Here is a 17525-nt window from a genome sequence, read left to right as displayed (position 1 = left end):
CTGGATGTCCATGTTGAGTAAGGACTGCCCCAATAGCATAGTCAGAGGCATCTGTCTCGACCTCAAATGGTTGTTGTAAATCTGGTAACGCGAGCACTGGTGCCGTGCAGAGGCGATCCTTCAACTCCCTGAATGCCTTCTGTTGAGATTCAGACCAAAAGAATTTTGCTTTCGCCCCGCCCTTGGTGACTTGACTCAAGGGCCAAGAAATATGAGAAAACCCCAACACAAACCTGCGGTAGAAGTTGGCAAGACCTAGAAAGCTGCGGAGCTCTGTTAGAGTGGTTGGAGAGGGCCAATCCCGAATGACTTGGATCTTGGCTGGATCGACATGCACCCCCTGTTCATCAATGATGTATCCCAGATACTGAACCTGGGTCATGCCAAAAGTGCATTTCTCCAAATTGGCACATAGCTTGTGTTGCCGCAGTGTTTGGAGAACCTGTCGGATGTGGTGGAGGTGCTCTTCCCAACTCTGGCTGAAGATCAGAATGTCATCCAAGTATACTACTACAAAGGAGTTGGTGAATGGCCGCAAGATGTCATCCATTAGCCTCATAAAGGTTGCAGGAGCATTCGTCAATCCGAAAGGCATGACCAACCATTCGAAGAGGCCCTCCTTGGATTTGAAGGCAGTCTTCCACACATCGGAGGGTTCAATTGGTACCTGGTGATATCCTGACTTCAGATCGATCTTGCTGAAATATTTCGCCCCCTTTAGTTGGTCTAGGAGGTCATCAATCCGCGGGATCGGGTACCTATTACGGACAGTGATCTTGTTCAGCGCCCGATAGTCAATACAGAGTCTCCACGTCCCATCCTTCTTCTGTACCAACACGATCGGGCTCCCACAGGGCGATGAACTCGGACGGATGTGACCTTTCTGCAGGAGCTCCTGAATCTGCCTCTTGATTTCATCGTTCTCCAGAACGGAGCGCCGATAAATTGGTCCATTGGGTAGCGGCGCACCTGGGGTCAGATCGATGGAGTGCTTGACTTGACAGTGCAGAGGAACCCCTGCCGGGGAGGTGAAGATGTCCTCGTACTCCTCCACAATCTTGTCCATCTGTAGTTGTCGTGCAGAGGGGCCCCGTTTGGAGGCCGCGACCACTGTCTTCTTCTTTCCTTTAGGGCGTATCATCAGGAAAACAAATTTCCTGGTTTTGGAAATGATCTTACTGCATTGTTTTGCAGTAATCAAAGAGATGGCGGCAGGTGGTGCTACCTCTGGTATCCTGAACAACTTATTTCCCAATGTAATAATAACAGCACGGGGCCTTGATTCATACACAGCATGTCGCTTCCACAAGTATGGTTGTCCTAGTAATACATCACAAACTTCAAGGGGAGCAATGTCACACAATACCTCATCTGTGAAGGGCTTGATGTTGTATGGAAGGCGACACTGCTGGCTCACGCGAAGATCTCGTCCTTGGTGAAGCCACCCAATGGTGTATGGTTGTGGATGTGCTGTGGTCGGTAAGCCCAACCGCTTCACGACCTCTGCCGAAATGAGGTTCTTTTGACTCCCGCTATCAACAATGAACTGTATCGGGGAGCCCTTTACCCACATCTGGGAGTGGAAGAGACGCTCCTCCTCCTCTGGATCTTCGGGTTCATTTTTCTGGATCTTTGCAGTAGCAACAGTGGCGCTGGGGTCCGCATCAATGATCTGCTTCCCTTTTTCATACCCCTTATCGGGTTCTGACTCAGAGTCGGAACATGCATCTGATTCTGAAACCTTTAGCTCAGCCACCAGTGACTGCTTGGCCCGACACTCACTTGTGTTGTGAGTGGAGCTCTTATGGAACTCGCACCATTTTCCAGTGTCCTTTCTCGGCTTCGCGGCGCTGTTCTTTGCTTGCAGCTTCGGCTGGTTGTCTTGGGCTGTCCCGCCTTGGCTTTGTCCTTTGTTCTGTGGTTTAGGGGCACCTTTCCCCTGCTTTGGATTCGCAGATCCAAAGTCTCGCTTCTTTTGTTTAAACTTCTGCTCGACCTTGACGGCATACCGGTATGCTGCGCCGAGCGAGGGGATGTTTAGGAATTGTATTTCTTCCTGGATGTACTTGTGCAGGCAGCCACGGTATTTGAGTATCAAATGTTGCTCCGAATCCTTGATACCCAACTTTGTGCGAAGGGTATGGAAAAGATTGGTGAACTCCGGCACGTCTTGGTCCCTTCCCTGCCGCAGCGTGGTCCACTTTATGTATTCATCCTCATAGCTCCCGACAGGGTAGTACTGCTCCTTGATGGCATCCCGGAACGAATCCCAGGTGGGTGCGGCTGAAAATAGTGAGCCAGTACTTTCATCCTTCTGCTCGCAGTAGGTTTCCCACCAGTCCTTGACGTGGGGGGCTGCTTTGAGGAGAGCAAAAATAATCTTTTCCCGACTCGAAAATTCATGAACAGAAAAATAACCCTCTAGCAGATTTAACCATTTATCTACGGCATCTGCATCTATCTGACCCTCGAATATGGGGATTTCAAAATTAACTTGTACCTTAAAGGGTGTGGCGTTTCCAGAGTAGCTGCTGGAAGCCGATGTGTTGCTTCTGGGTAGCCGCTGAAGGATCTGAGCAAAGCTGTCCATCATCGCGTTCCGTTGTCGCTCGAGGGCTTCTTCGAGCAAGATTTTGATGGGATCTCCTGCCCCCTCGTCTTTCTTCTCGTTCGCCATGGGAGGCCGTCGGGATTTGCGAGGCTGGTCTTGCAAAGGTTCAACCAGTTCAAGCCCTAACTCCTTATATCCCGACCTTGTTGGGGACATGCAAAGAAAAACAGAGAAAAAGCAGACCGCTCTGATACCACTGATCCGGATTTAAACAGGAACGCAACAAATTACAGAGATAACCATATACACAAAGATGCAGCGGAAATAATACTTCATTTCATTAATGGAAAATACTGAAATATGCTTACAATCAGAAATGGAAATAAACCAGCTAGGGCGATGGTAGCTTATCTCTGAGAAGAGATGTGATGGCTACATGCCTCTAAACTGTGTTAAAATGAGGCTCGAAGGCCTATTTATTGTTGAGAAACAATGGAAAACCCTTAACATTCCAAAACCTAACCCTAGGAGATGAAACGCCAAAACTATGGGCCCCGTTTGGGGGTAAGTTGGTACATCAACTTCCCGGGGTCGTAACTTTGGCATATGATCTCCGTTTGACGCGTACAATAGCTCATTAGAAAGATCTATCCGAGCACTATCATTGTTGGAACGGGCAACATCGATCCATTCTATGGACCCATGTTGCCCCTGGATTCCCCAAAAAACGTCGTTTAGGGCCTCAAAACGGCTCCGGAAGTTCAGGACCCGAAAAACTGCTAAAAATAGTAAGTTGTGCTACAATTAAGGAAACTGAAAATGCTGAGGAAGACAATGGTGGGGGTCCAGGTGGACTTGGCAGGTGGCCACCAATATCCACCTGGATCATGCTAACACATGGAATCCTTATTAGGGGCTATCAACTCCTTTCAATACTTTGTTAGGGGGTAACTTCACTAGTTATGGAGGATTTTCGGCAGGAGTTGGTCAAACTCTGAATTTTGCTAGACCACAAGGACCACCTTTTGGTTCAGTAGGCTCTATGAGTTACTTCAGGCAACCTGGTGCCTTTCAAAATCCAGGTCATTCTTTTCAGACCTTTGGGAACCCTGCCTGCTCTGGATGGAATTCCCAAGGTCCCCCACGACTTCCTTTTCTGGCCACGCTTAATTTTCCAGACTTAACTAAATTGACGAATGATCCAATTAGGTACAATCCGGCTTGGCCTCTGGTCCCAACTAAACTTCCCTCGGATATTCCAAAGTTCGAAGGGAAGAGTGGTGAAGACCCGAGAGACCATGTGACCACATTTCACTTATGGTGCTCATCCAACTCCTTGATAGATGATTCGATCAGGTTGAGGTTATTTTAGTGCACCCTAACCGGAAATGCGGCCAAATGGTATATAGAGTTTCCAAGGGGCACCTATACTTCTTTCTCTGATTTGGCTAATATCTTCTTGAACCATTTTCAGTTACCCGTCCTCTATAAAGCCAGAACTGAACTTCTGGCTAACTTTCAGCAAGACACCGCAACTCACATTTCAGATCACATCCAGGAATGGAGAAGGAGAAAAAGGCTTATCAAAGCTGAAATTCCACCAGAATTCCTTCTCGAATGGTTTCTCAAATCTTTACAACCTGAGATCTCAAAGGATGTGTCTCTTTCCGGTGTTTATTCGGAAGAGCAGACTATTTTTCGAGCCCAACAATTAGAACTGATATATTCTCAGCCTAGGACTCTTCAGAAAATCCTACCCGATCCTCCTAGATCTATGGTTGGTTTAGCCAAACCAAAGCCAGGTCCCCATGCCAATGGCATAGTTGGATCAATTGACGTTAATATGGTGAACCTTTTGAATCAATTGCAGTAGTTGTCTTTACAAACTGCTTCTTCTAACCAAGCAGCATTGTCTACACCTACACCTTCCTAACTTAATTCTATAAACATCATCCAAGCCTCTAACCCCAAATGAAATCAACAATCTGATGGGAAGAGGAAGGGATGAGGTAAAAAGAAGAACCAGGAAGGGAAAGGCAATGCAAACAAACCCGAGAACGGTGTCAGTGAGGGTAGAAAAGATTCCAAGAAAAAGGTAAAGTTTCCATGCAAGTTATGCAATGGAGATCATCTGACTCACCTCTGCCCTAAGATGCAAGATGCTCAGTGCTTATTAGTGCAACAGGGGTCCTATAGCTCCCAAGTTGTTTTGACTAACCCTTTTCCCCAAGGGTAGAAATTACTTGCTGGCATGAATTCAAATGTTGGTACCTCCGTAGGGGGCAACCAGGAAGGGGAAAATTCCTCAAATGTTTATATGATGAACTCTCATGTTGATGTTGCTACGCGAGCATGCGATTATGGTGAAATGGAAACATCTAAGGCTAAATCTGTTCCCGAAACCACAGACCCACTTCATATTGAGTGACCCTCTATTGAGTCTATACCTCGGATACTGAAAGGTTCCACAAAGCACTCGACTATTAACCCTAATGCTAGGGCAACCCATAACTACTTGATTGTAGAAGATCTGGCTCAAAGTCCTTGTGTTATGTCTGCATTGGAGGTACTATAGTCGTGTCCTGCTCAGAGAAGTGCTTTGCTTTCAACAATCGGTGCAGTGGATCCAAATAATTCTTTAGTTCTCACTTTTGATATGTTGAATGTCAAAAAGAGACTTCCTCACCATATGGCTTTCCAGATAAAGTCCACTTACCGAAAGACCAATATTTTTCAGACAATTATAGATGAGGGAGCTTCCGCAGGTGTAATGTCTATGTCATGTTGGAAATCCATTGGATCACCTTCAGTTGTTCCTTCATTGAATCTCTTGACAACATTTGATGGACATTCTCATAGGCCACATGGAATTATCCCAGCCTTTCCTATGTGTGTTGGGGGAAAGGTCGTAAACATTGAGGTAGAAATTGTCGATGCCAACCTGGATTATAACCTCCTCTTAGGCAGGAACTAGATTTACGAGATGGATGCCATAGTTTCATCTTTATTCTGCATCCTCTGTTTTCCTCATGAGGGGATGTTAAATTGGAAACTAGGGCCAAACTCCATGTGGGTCGGCTTATTTATGGCAGCTGCTATTTTTATTGGATCCCTCTCGTCGAGAGGTGTAGGATTGATCCAAAGATCATCCGATTCCGATAAGTATTTATGGAGATATGAATTTATTTTGTTTATGTAATTATTATCAAGCCGACCAGCTCTTATGTAGGCTCTAGAAGCCCAACCGACGTGTCTATTCATCACCCTCATTTTAGTATAAATATAAGAGGATTTGATGTCATTTAGAAACACTCTTTAAGTGATCTCCTCTCCACGTCTTGGGTTTTTGGAGAAGGAGAAACGTTAAAGAGTACGTTGGGCCAAGTATGATGCCCTAGCTTATATGCAGATGATGCCCTAGCCTACATGCTGTTCAAGAAGCCCTAACACTTCTGAACGCAGTCCTATAATGGAGTCTCCTAACCGCAGTAAGGGAAGACAATACACAGGTGGACTTCATGACTGTATATATGTTCAAGAAGGCATAGACGCAGTCATGAAGAAAGCCCTAGCCGCAGGTAAAAGAGGAGACTTAGCCGCAGTTAAGAAGAGCCCTAGCAGTAGTCAAGGAAGAGGGTTGGCCGCAGTCAAAGGAGGCATAAATCCGCAGCCTAAAAGGGAACTCTAATCTGCTGTTTAGTGATGCCCTAATCCGGAGTTATGAAGAAGCCTTATCCGCAGCAAGAGGAGGGTTGATCAGCAGTGAAACATAAGTCCTATACGCTGTAATGAGGAGGCCCTATCCGCTGGAGACCCTAGCCACTGTATTGAGAAAAGTTTAGGTAGCAGCAAAAGAAGGCTTCTATACGCTGTCTAGAGGAAAGTCATGAAGCCCTAACAGCAGTGAGGAGATCTGGCTGCAGGCAAAAAGGGAGACGTATTACGCTGTCAATCTAGTCGCAGTTTGATGTGTGATTCATCAACTGTCTAAGGAACTTCAATACGCTGCCTGTAGAAGCCTAAACGTAGATCAGTAGAGACCTGTTCACGCAGCAGGAAGGAGATATGTTCACACATCAAAGGAGACATGTTCACGCAGCAAAGGAAGACCTGTTCACGCAGCAAAGGAAGACCTATTCACGCAGCAAAGGAGACATGTTCACGCAGCAAAGGAAGATCTGTTCATGCAGTCAAAGGAGACCTGTTCATGCGGACAGACCAGATCTCATATGTCATGATAAATCCCACGAATATCTGTTGTCTCAGCATAAATGAGGACACAACAAAGATTGCAGATAAAGGTATATTCTCGGTATAATCTCGGTTAATATAGCAGAGAGAATATTGGATAAGGTAGCATGAAGTCTGGACAATCTCGGCATAACAAGGATTAGTCTTGACATTAAATGGCACTCCTGTAGCAGACTAGTCATTGGACAACAATGATAGATCTACTCTATCAGCTCGATGAAGATAATGTTATACGCTGTCTCTTCCGTACGTATATATTACAGTCTTGCCATGACCTGATAATGAAACAAGGGTCTGATGAAGAGATCCTCTGACACATAGGAGACTATATCATCACAGCATGAGGCAGTCTCAGAAGAGTGATTATGATCATATTCTTGATCATGACTGTAATGATCATACATAGATGTGATCTCATAGTCTCATAGGAACTCAGTGCAACAAGTGATCCTAGTGATACTATGGTAAAGGCCTCTATGTTGCAGCAGGAATATGTTGCAGCCATAATGAAGATTATGGTATTATAGCAGCAATTAAGATGCAGCACAATGGGCAGCCTTGACATGATCAGTGAAGCAGCAAAGGAAGGAGAGTTTTATGGAAGGAAAGCTTCAGTATGTTGAGTAATTGGTTGAGCTGTTCTAGGCCTATCATCTGCTGCATTTTGTCATCTTCATGGTGAAGATCTCTGATGTCTGATCTTCTATTTTGGCAAATCAAGTATTGACTTCAAATGTATTTGTACTATCTCTTTCTCTGCTGAACTTTGAAGATAAAAGAAGATTTGACCAAAGGGTTTCCCCACACATTGTGGGGTTTGTCCCTGGCTCGCGCCATATCTTGTGTCCTCTTGTCTTGGCTTGTCTTCTGCGTTTTATATTTATGTTCTATCTACAATTTATCGTAATGCTGATGTGATTGCTAACTGCGAAAATTTAAATAAATTGCTCTAGCATAGAACATACCTAAATTTAACAGGGGAGGATTGTTAAAATTGATCAGTTGGATTATTCTCCAGGTGACTCCCATGCAACTTCAGATTTTATCATTCCATTGGTGGACAATCCCCGTCAACCTATTGAGAATTTAGGAGTCGGGATGTACTCTTCGTTAATGGGTATATTTGACCTTCCTGCTCCTATAGCTAGAATTAATGCAATTTCATCCTCTAGGGGACCTTCACGGAAAGAGTTCTTTCGAACTCATTATTTTTCGGACCCTTGGACCTTACCTTCATCTACCACCACATTAGATGGAGGGCAGGTTGGTGGAATGGAATTTCCCATGTCTATAGCAGAACTTAGCTATCAATCTATCGTTAACTCTACAGACAACCATCCCACTCCTTTTTCACAAGAGGAGTTAGATGGCGATGTGGCTCCGTCTTGGACCCTCGATTCTACTTCAGCTCTCGATTGCTTGGATATAGTCTTACCATCTGAAAAAGCAATTTTGGAGGCAATGATGGGTGTGGATCGACCATGGGAAGATTTATGTCATCGTTCATATTTTCTTCCTCCATTGCATGAAGTTGAATCTAGGTTCTCCAATCTGCTTACTGGTGATGTTTGTACAGTGTCAAACCCTTTGGCTTTAGCACAATTTTATGTTGAAGGTAACATGTCAGTTATCTCATAAATTGTACCTGTAAACATCTCTAGGAATCCTAACGCGATTGAAAATGTATTCATCAGAGCTGATTGTTCCCCTGAATAAATTCAAATCTATACCGACCTGTTTAAATATTTTCGAGATGCGCTCGCTTGGTCTTATGAGGAAATACCTGGAATTGATCCATCTATAGTCCAACATGAGATCAAGACGTTCGGAAATTCCAAACCTATTCATCAGAAACTTCGACCGGTCAATCCTTGGAAAGCGGAAACTATTACAGTTGAAGTTGAAAATCTACTTAAAGCGAGTTGCATATACCCCATTCCTCTAACTGAGTGGGTTTCCAATTCAGTCCCGGTAGATAAGAAGCAAGGAATGATCCAGGTGTGTATCGATTTTAGGGATTTAAATAAAGCTTGTCCAAAAGACAATTACCCCACACCTTTTATTGATCAAATTGTTGATGAATGTGAAGGTAATGAATTTTTTTTGTTCATGGACAGATTCTCTGGTTATAGTCAAATTACTATCCATTCAAAGGACTAGCACAAGACAACCTTTATTTGTCCCTGGGGCACGTTTGCATACAAGAAGATGCCTTTTGGTCTTAAAAATGGTGGAGCTACTTTTCAGCGGGCCATGTCTTATGCTTTCCATGACATCAAGCATGTTATTGAATCATACTTGGATGACTTAGCTGCTCATTCTAGTAAGAGAATTGATCATCCCAGTCACCTTCGGTTAGTTTTTGAGAGATGTCATTTTTATAAAATCCGGTTGAATCCGAATAAGTGTGTTTTTGTAGTCACATCTAGTCGGTTGTTAGAATTCATCATATTGACTGAAGGGATTCAAGTTGATCCTTTCAAGGTTGAGGCAATAATTCAGTTTCCTCCCTCGTCTTCCATTCATCAACTTCAAAGTCTCGAAGGAAAGGAAAATTTCTTGAGGAGATTTATAGCAAATTACGCCGAGATTACCAAAGGATTTATGCATTTTCTTAAGAAAGGAGTTCCATTTTTATGGGACGACTTTGCGCAATGATATTTTGATGCTTTGAAAAAGGCATTAATCTCTACTCCATTATTGAGTCCACTAGATTATGGTAGAGATTTCCTTTTGTATCTCGCTGTGGCAGAATCAACCATCGGTATGGTTCTGGTTTAAGAGGATGATGCTCTTAGTGAGCATGTAATCTACTACTTGAGTCGAGGCTTAGTAGGACTTGAGCTATGCTATTCTCCCATTGAGAAATTGGCCTTGGCAGCTGTCCATGCTCTCCAGCGGCTTCGTCATTACATTTTGTTGTGCAAAACGTTTGTCTTAGCGGTTGTCAATACTTTTCAATTTGTCCTCAGTAGGCGAGTGATTGGGGGCAAATATAATCGATGGATTGCTATTTTGCAAGAATTCGATCTCTATTTCTTGTCAGCCAAATCTAATAAGTCATTGGCTTTTGTGGAATTAGCTTCAGAGTTACCTTGTGAGGAAACCATTGTTTATGAGGAAAATTTTCCCAACAAACATTTCCTCCTCATTTCTTCACAAGATCCTTGGTACGGAGATATCATTATATATCTCCAGACCTCGAAGTTCCTACCTGCTTTCTCCAAAGATGAGTGTCAAAAGTTACATCACCTCGCCAAAAAATATGTTATCATTGGTGATACATTATATCCCAGAGGGGTTGGCTCAATCCTTAGGAATTGCTTAACTTTGGAAGAAGCTGAGTTTGTTCTTAATGATTGCCATAGTGGAGCTTGTGGGCGGTCATCTATCAGGGCTTGCAACAACCCAGAAAATTTTGCGTGCAAGCTACTTTTGGCCTTCAATTTTCAAAGACTATATTGAAACAGTCAAACATTGCCACCCTTGTCAAATCTATACTCGGAAAATGCGCGCGCATCCAGCTCCACTTTTTCCTGTTATTACTGTCGGTCCATTTACGATGTGGGGCTTTGATTTTACTACTTGTAATCTGCCCTAGGTGGAGAATCACAAGTACATCATTGTGGCCGTAGACTACTTTACGAAGTGGGCTGAGGCCATGCCTACTTACAAAAATGATAATGAAATAGTAGCCTTGTTTCTCTTCAACCGGGTTATTTAACGATTTGGTATCCCAAGAGAAATTGTCATTGACCATGGAAGTCACTTCCAGAATCAATTGATGGCCGAATTGGCTCTCAAGTTGGGCTTCCAGTAGGAGCATTCGTCTCCATATTATCCTCATGCCAATGGGAAAGTCGAAGTTGTGAATAAGTTCCTTAAGACTATCCTGCAAAGGACAATTGACAAAAATTGATTCAATTGGCACATCATGTTGTACATGGCACTCTGGGCATACCGAACCTCAGTGAAGACTACCACCAGTTTTACTCCTTTTCAATTAGTTTACGGGTTGGAATCTATTTTTCCTATTGAATGTGAAATTCCATCCCTTAAGCTAGCTGTATAACTTCTTCCAGAGATGTCTAGTCTCGAAGAACACCTTGTTCATTTGGAACATCTCGATGAGCAGCGTCAAGATGCAACCATAATAAATGAAGCCCATAAGAAGAGGGTTAAAACTCAGTATGATAAAGCTGTCCATCCTCGGGTTTTTTTTGAAGGCGACCTTGTCTTAGTCTATGACCAAGACAAAGACACCCTGGGGGCAGGCAAATTCAAGTCTATGTGGTATGGTCCCTTTGTAGTCAAACGAGTTTTGGGAAAAGGGGCCTATGAATTAATTGATTTTGAAGGGAACAAGCTAGTGGAGCCCCGAAATGGGCTCTACCTTAAGAAGTATTTTGCTTAGGCTTTGGCCGAGCAATTGCTTGTTTGTATATATTGTATCTTTGTACATATTTGTTTGGCATTTTGTGATATCGACATATTTTTATCTGCTTTGGTAGGTGTTGATGGATGATTCGATATATTTCGGATTCGTCGATGGTGCTAGTCAGCACACTCAGAATCTTGCTTCCGCAGCTTGGGTGATTTGTTATCCATCTGGCCAGTTGATGGTGTCAAGGGGAGTATGTATTGGCCCTGCTTCAAATAGCATTGCCAAATATACTGCCGTTATTAATTTACTATCTGAAGCAATTTCTCATGGGATTAATTCGTTGGTAGTTTTATCTAGACTCGCAATTGGTGGTGTCGTAGTTAAATAACATTTATCGGGTTCGTGATCCTTATTTATATCGCCAATTTTTGAGAGTGAGAATGTTGCAATGATCATTTATTTATATTACATATGTTCACATTCCACTTTTTGAGAATTCATTAGCAGACTCTATTACTAATCAATCATTAGATTGGCATACTAATCATTCATCAAATTAAATAACATCAAAAGTCGAATCAGTATATATATATATCATAAAATTGCCTGTATATAGATAAAGTGTTCAAAAAATAATATACAAAATTGGGATAAGATGCCCTCAAAATTTGGGTTCATGCCCATAATCATGTCCAGTCATACATAGGTCTGTCTATCGACCCGGCTCAGGATGAGCAGCTATAAAGTTAACTACAGCATTGGCTACATGCCGAAGTATGCAGACCTAGTCTCGTGGTACCCCTACCACACGGCGTTGCATCTCCTCAGGTAGATCCTCTATGGCTATCATAGGTACCTGGTGAGTTAGTCTCACCAAGTTCCTCTGAATTGCATATATGACTTTCTCTGTGTCAGCTGCTGCCTCTTCGGCTCCTCTTTCGTGATGCCTGTGCCTCGGAAATCCATTTGGTCTCATTGGATCCACATCTAGAACATGGTAATTTTGTCAGTATTCTGTCTCATCAAAAATATTTCTAAGTTCATTTCATATTAAAAAATCCAAAAATCTTAAAATTTTACAAAAACTTAAGAAATTGTTACCTATATCTCCCCATGCTGCGTTTGGTGGCAACACTAAGTCTGGATCTACTCGGAAATCCATACTAGCATACAAGTAGTCGTCGACTGCGATGACCTGTTGGTCCCACCAAGTGAAGAAATCATCATCAAAAGTCGTTCTAGGCACGTCCCCGCCTCCAAGGCATTTCATCAAGTCCACCCATCTGCCCATCCGTGGATCTCTAGGGCTGTTGATGGAGACAGATACTTTGGGACGTAGCCCAGGTACCTTCTCGAAGAAGAATGAGCATAAGATAGTCCCATATCCAAAGTTCTTTGTCTGACCCTTCTGAATAGAGGTCAATTGGCTCTTCATGTTGGTCAGAAGAGGCATGCACCAGTCAAATACCGTGGTAAGGCATTCCACTGCCAGGCTCATGGACACTCATGATGCCTGATGTAGTGAAGCTGATCCATTTACCCTTGCAATGGTAAATAGCAGAATCCTCAGAGATAAACTTTCCACGTGTTTGATTGGAATCTGACTTCCAATCTTCTCTGGGTGTCCAAGACAGTATATATGTACATAGTCTTCTACTGAAAGACTACTTCTTGTCCTACCAGTCGAATGCACGACCTCCCCTCTTTGGGAGAGACCTGTAATAAAGTAGATGTCTTCAACCTCAATTCGTAGAGGCATCTGGTCTATCATGAAGGCATCATCCTCGCACTCCATTAGTGGATCAGTAGTTTGAGCAATCGTGTGTTGGATTTCATGTTTGGCATTTTGAAGAATTTCAATAAGCCATAGCCTCTCAGAGCATCTAGTGCATTTTGGTCATTCATTACCTCATTATCAATTGTGGTATGCTCTCTTTCCCTCCATGTGATGGTCATCCTGCAAAAAATTTGAGTTTCAACCATTAGTTTTTATGTTTAAACTTTAACTCGTGTACACGCGGGTTCCCTTTACACACAGTTGTGTGTAGGGCCATTGTATACACGGGTTGATCACATCCAACCTGTGTGTATGAAGAGTTGGATTTTTGGGCATAATTTCCCACGGTCAAAACTTTAAGAAAACTTATAAAAACTATCACAAAACATTATAAGCATGATTTGAGGGTTACCTGATAACTTTGGTGCGATTTGAACGGTCCAATTGTTCAGAGGAAAGCTTGCTTCCTTTTTGCTCCACAGCTCTTTTCTCCAAACATAAATGAAAAAACTGAGTCCAAAAGTCATTATATAACTTTGAAATTGCAAAATAATTTTTCAAAAATTGATTTTTGTCTCATGGATTTTTTGACCTGTGGGCTTGGATTGTTGAGATTGGGTTATTGTTACAAGATATTTTGGAGACTTCTTCAAGATGTTATTTCGGTCCCATGACCACTGACCCATCATGGCAGGTATTGTTCACTCACTGGCATTTAGATTAGGGAGAACTATTTTTCCACTGCATCTTCCATTCTAGCCTCCATTCAATGATATATTAGCCATAGGGTCGACCCCATCGTATCTTGGTTAGCAAACCATTTTCACTCACCGATTTTGAAATCATGATGCAATGGTAGAGCCATCCTTTACATGGGCATCTTAGTTAGAACCTCGCTGACATTGGTTGCCCATGCTTCTATACTGAGTAGGTTCGGGAGTATTCTTTAGTCCCGCCATGACTTATGCGTTGAAGACACATTCTCCTTTCTTCTGCGATGATTTCTGGCCTTATACCCTAGAGGCTCCTTTGTGTTGAGTTGTATTGTTGGATTGCATTTTGACTATTTGCACCTTTTTGGCCTTGATTCGACTTCACTTGGACTCGTGTTTAAGCCACTTATTTGACCATGTCTTCTGCAAAATCAACCATGCAATCACTTAGCTTCTGCAACTTGACGCATCCTTTTACCCGTGGAAAGAGCATCCCTTTGAGTGTCCTTGACCAGTTTTGCCTCCCTGCATTGAGCATACGAATGTTTCCCTCCCAGGAACTATATAATTTGTTTCTCTGACACTCATTCTTTCCACTGTACTATAGTATTCTTTTGTTCTTTTTCCAACTTAAAGAAAAAGACAAAAAAATTATGTATTCCAAAAAGAGCGGGAATGGGACAACATTTCCATATTTTGTTGGCAGCTAGAGTCAATTGTGTCGCCCTTGAACAAATCACTCAAAAGAAAGTCTCTCCTCCATTTTGGGTGGGATTTAGTTTGACTTAGGTACACCTTAACCTTGTTATTGAGTTAGTACTCCTCCGATTGGCTACCTCTTCCAATCCTATGGAGAGTTTGCCATATAGTCATCATTGAGTCGTGCTTTTGTTCAAGGGAAGTAAGCCTGAGTCAGCCTCTCTGCGGTGTCCCTTGACCTATTTTTCAATCAACCATCCCTAGTTGTCAGTGTCATGTTTGTCATCACATCAATTGTATTGGTCCTTTTCTCATGCTTGTTTGAGAAGGTCTCCATTGACTTCTTGTTGGCAGGTCTTGTCCTTATCAACGATGACATATTGCTCTGAGGGCAGGCCTAGAGCCGCACCCTGGCCCTATTTTCATTATTGATAGGTCACCTTATGCTCAACATCGATCAATATCATGGGTCTTTGACTGAGTGGTTTCCCTTGTGTTCGACATCAGATTTCATTATCACACATTGGGATTCATGCAGTGCTTTGGTTTCCATTTGACCCTATTGGTGGATTCCTCACCTCTGTGTCAGCGTTCATTATTAGTTAGTTCAGAGGGTTTCTATCGTGCGCTAGCTACATCTTGTGTACGCCGGAAACATGCTTCGGTTGGGTTACTACATCTTTTTCATCCGATTCCTTCCACATTATTGGCCTACGGGTTACACTCGCGCTAGATTGATGAAGGATGCCTTAATGCCTTCCTTCTAGCGGATCTTTTCCTATCGACTACAACTCCTTTGCTCTGGGACAAAGATCTAGATTCCATTTGGTAGTACCCTAGGGTTTGCAGTCATCAGTGGTAGATTCCTTCGCTATCGACAGTGGGAAACCATCATTTTCCCCTGATTGATAGATTCTTCCAAGTGTTTGACTTTAGCTCATTTATTCGCACTTTTTAGATTGCACTAGGTACCTTGATTCTCATTATCATTATCGGTGAGTAGTCTCGTGTTTGTTAACAATATACATCAATGGCCGGTAATCAAACGATTTCTCATGTGGTTGACCTTAGATCATTTATTACCATTGTGTAGAAATGTACCGTGGCGGTCGGTGAAGACCTCGGGTTGCATCAGCATGTTTTGGTTCACTTTTCAGTTGCTCATGTTGCTGCTAGTTGACACCATCCACCTTATATGTTGTAGTTCTTCACAACGACATCTTATATGCTGGAATTCGAGTTGCAGTGTAGTATAATTTTATTCCATCATGTTCATTTGGTAATATTGGGAACAGTTTTTGACATTAGTGACCAGCTTCATCCTTCAACATCATTGATCGTCTTCTTATATGTGATATTCAGACATGTACTTTTTTCGATCATGATCAGATGATCCATCATGTAATTTCAGTTCTATACTTGTATACATACTGGATCCGCTTGTACTTGATATGCGGACATGCTTTAGTTTCTCTGAGCATGGGTATGCCTGCCTCAGACAATAGTTTCCTTCTAATCTCTTTTGATGGCTTGGTAGGCTGAATTCTGGTGAAATCCTTCTCAGTTTCGACAAGATTATTTCCATACACTTAATACATTTCGGCCATCATGTACCCCTTTTGACCTCATATATTAGTTATAGAACCATTTACCACCCTTGGTATTTGTGATGCTTGGTTTATGGCCTAGGGAAAACCCTCCTTCTAGACTTGGTCCATATATATTAAAAACAATGTTTTATTCCATGTACGCTACTTTGCCCTAAGATAAAAGCATGTACATGTGGCTCAGTCAATACCCAACCCGCGTATATGTGTTAAAACACTTAAAAAATTAAATTTCCTTAATTATGGATGGAGTTCACTTGTTTTACCTGTTTATTACCTCCTATTTCCCATGGCCCAAGTGTTTCCCAACTAAAAAACTAATTGGGAGAAGTAGAAATAGACTTCTATGGGAAGGCCTAAAGGAAGAGAAGAGATAGAGTTATTATAATGAGATTATCCCTGATTGAGTCTGATGAAGCCCTATGCCTCATGCACTTCCCCAAGCTTCAGGAAACCCTTGTTTCCTTGATTATAGATATTCTCCCTCTTGCTTGAGATATCATGGTGTTCGTTATGGAAGAAGACTGTTGAAGGCTAGGATAGGACGAATCCGGAGGATGGTTCCGCTTGGAGTTGGAAGAAGAAGACTCAGGCGAATTATCTCCATGTTAGTTATAGCTTATTGCAATAAAAGAAATGTTGTCTCATTTCCGAAATTAACTTTGTTTATGCATCAAATTATGTTGGAATTAATATATGAATGTTGTTTTGATGTATGATCAATCATTTTTTTATATGATATAAAGTCAAATTTCATGAACATGCTTTACTTCTATATTTCTATGTTTGTTTGAATTGAATTATTTTCAAGTCTAAAGAACATCGGGAGTTGTAGAGGGTCTGAACCTTGCGGGACCTACTCGAACGAAGGAAATCCGAGTATGGTCGCTCTTACATAGTTTGATTATATAAGCATTTTGCCTGAGTTGTATGAGTGTTTCTTGTTGTAGTTTGCTTCTGCTCTGTTGGGGTTCTAACCCAAAGCCCTAGGGTACTTATTCCCGAAACACCACTTTTATACCTATTTACACCTACTACCTTAATATTTCTATCGACATTCACCTCCTTTTTCCCCTTTTGTACTATACCATCACTGTCAAACTATGTTATTTTGCAAATGGAGGTAGAACATTTACTTAGTATTATTTTCGTATACTCTAGATTAAGTTTGAGTAGATATTAACGAGCTCATATCCATTGGACTACTCTTGACTGATTATTATTTGGACACATAGACTTTGAAGCATGTATACAGGTAACAAAGGTTCCAGCTCATGGATGGACAACACACGTTGAGGGACAACTCATCAAGCAACCTATTATGAAACCACTATTTTGTACTCAATTCTGCACCGTGATTCTATAACTAATTAAGCAACTGATATTCAAAGTTATATCTCAGACGTTCCAGAATGAATCTTCTTATACTAAAAAAGAAGATCAGTTTCGTTAATCACGACATGACCCAGCCCAGTTTAGTTTGGGATCCATTTGAAGATCATTTACGAAGATTTCATGCAGCCTAGTTTAGTTTTGATGTTAT

The sequence above is a fragment of the Pinus tabuliformis genome, chromosome 3_2 (genome assembly GCF_031772625.1).
Source record: "Pinus tabuliformis cultivar Carrire ecotype Pingquan chromosome 3_2, CPIR1, whole genome shotgun sequence".
NCBI lineage: Eukaryota > Viridiplantae > Streptophyta > Pinopsida > Pinales > Pinaceae > Pinus > Pinus tabuliformis.
The sequence above is the reverse complement of the archived record's forward strand: the minus strand, read 5'-3'. Positions refer to the sequence as shown.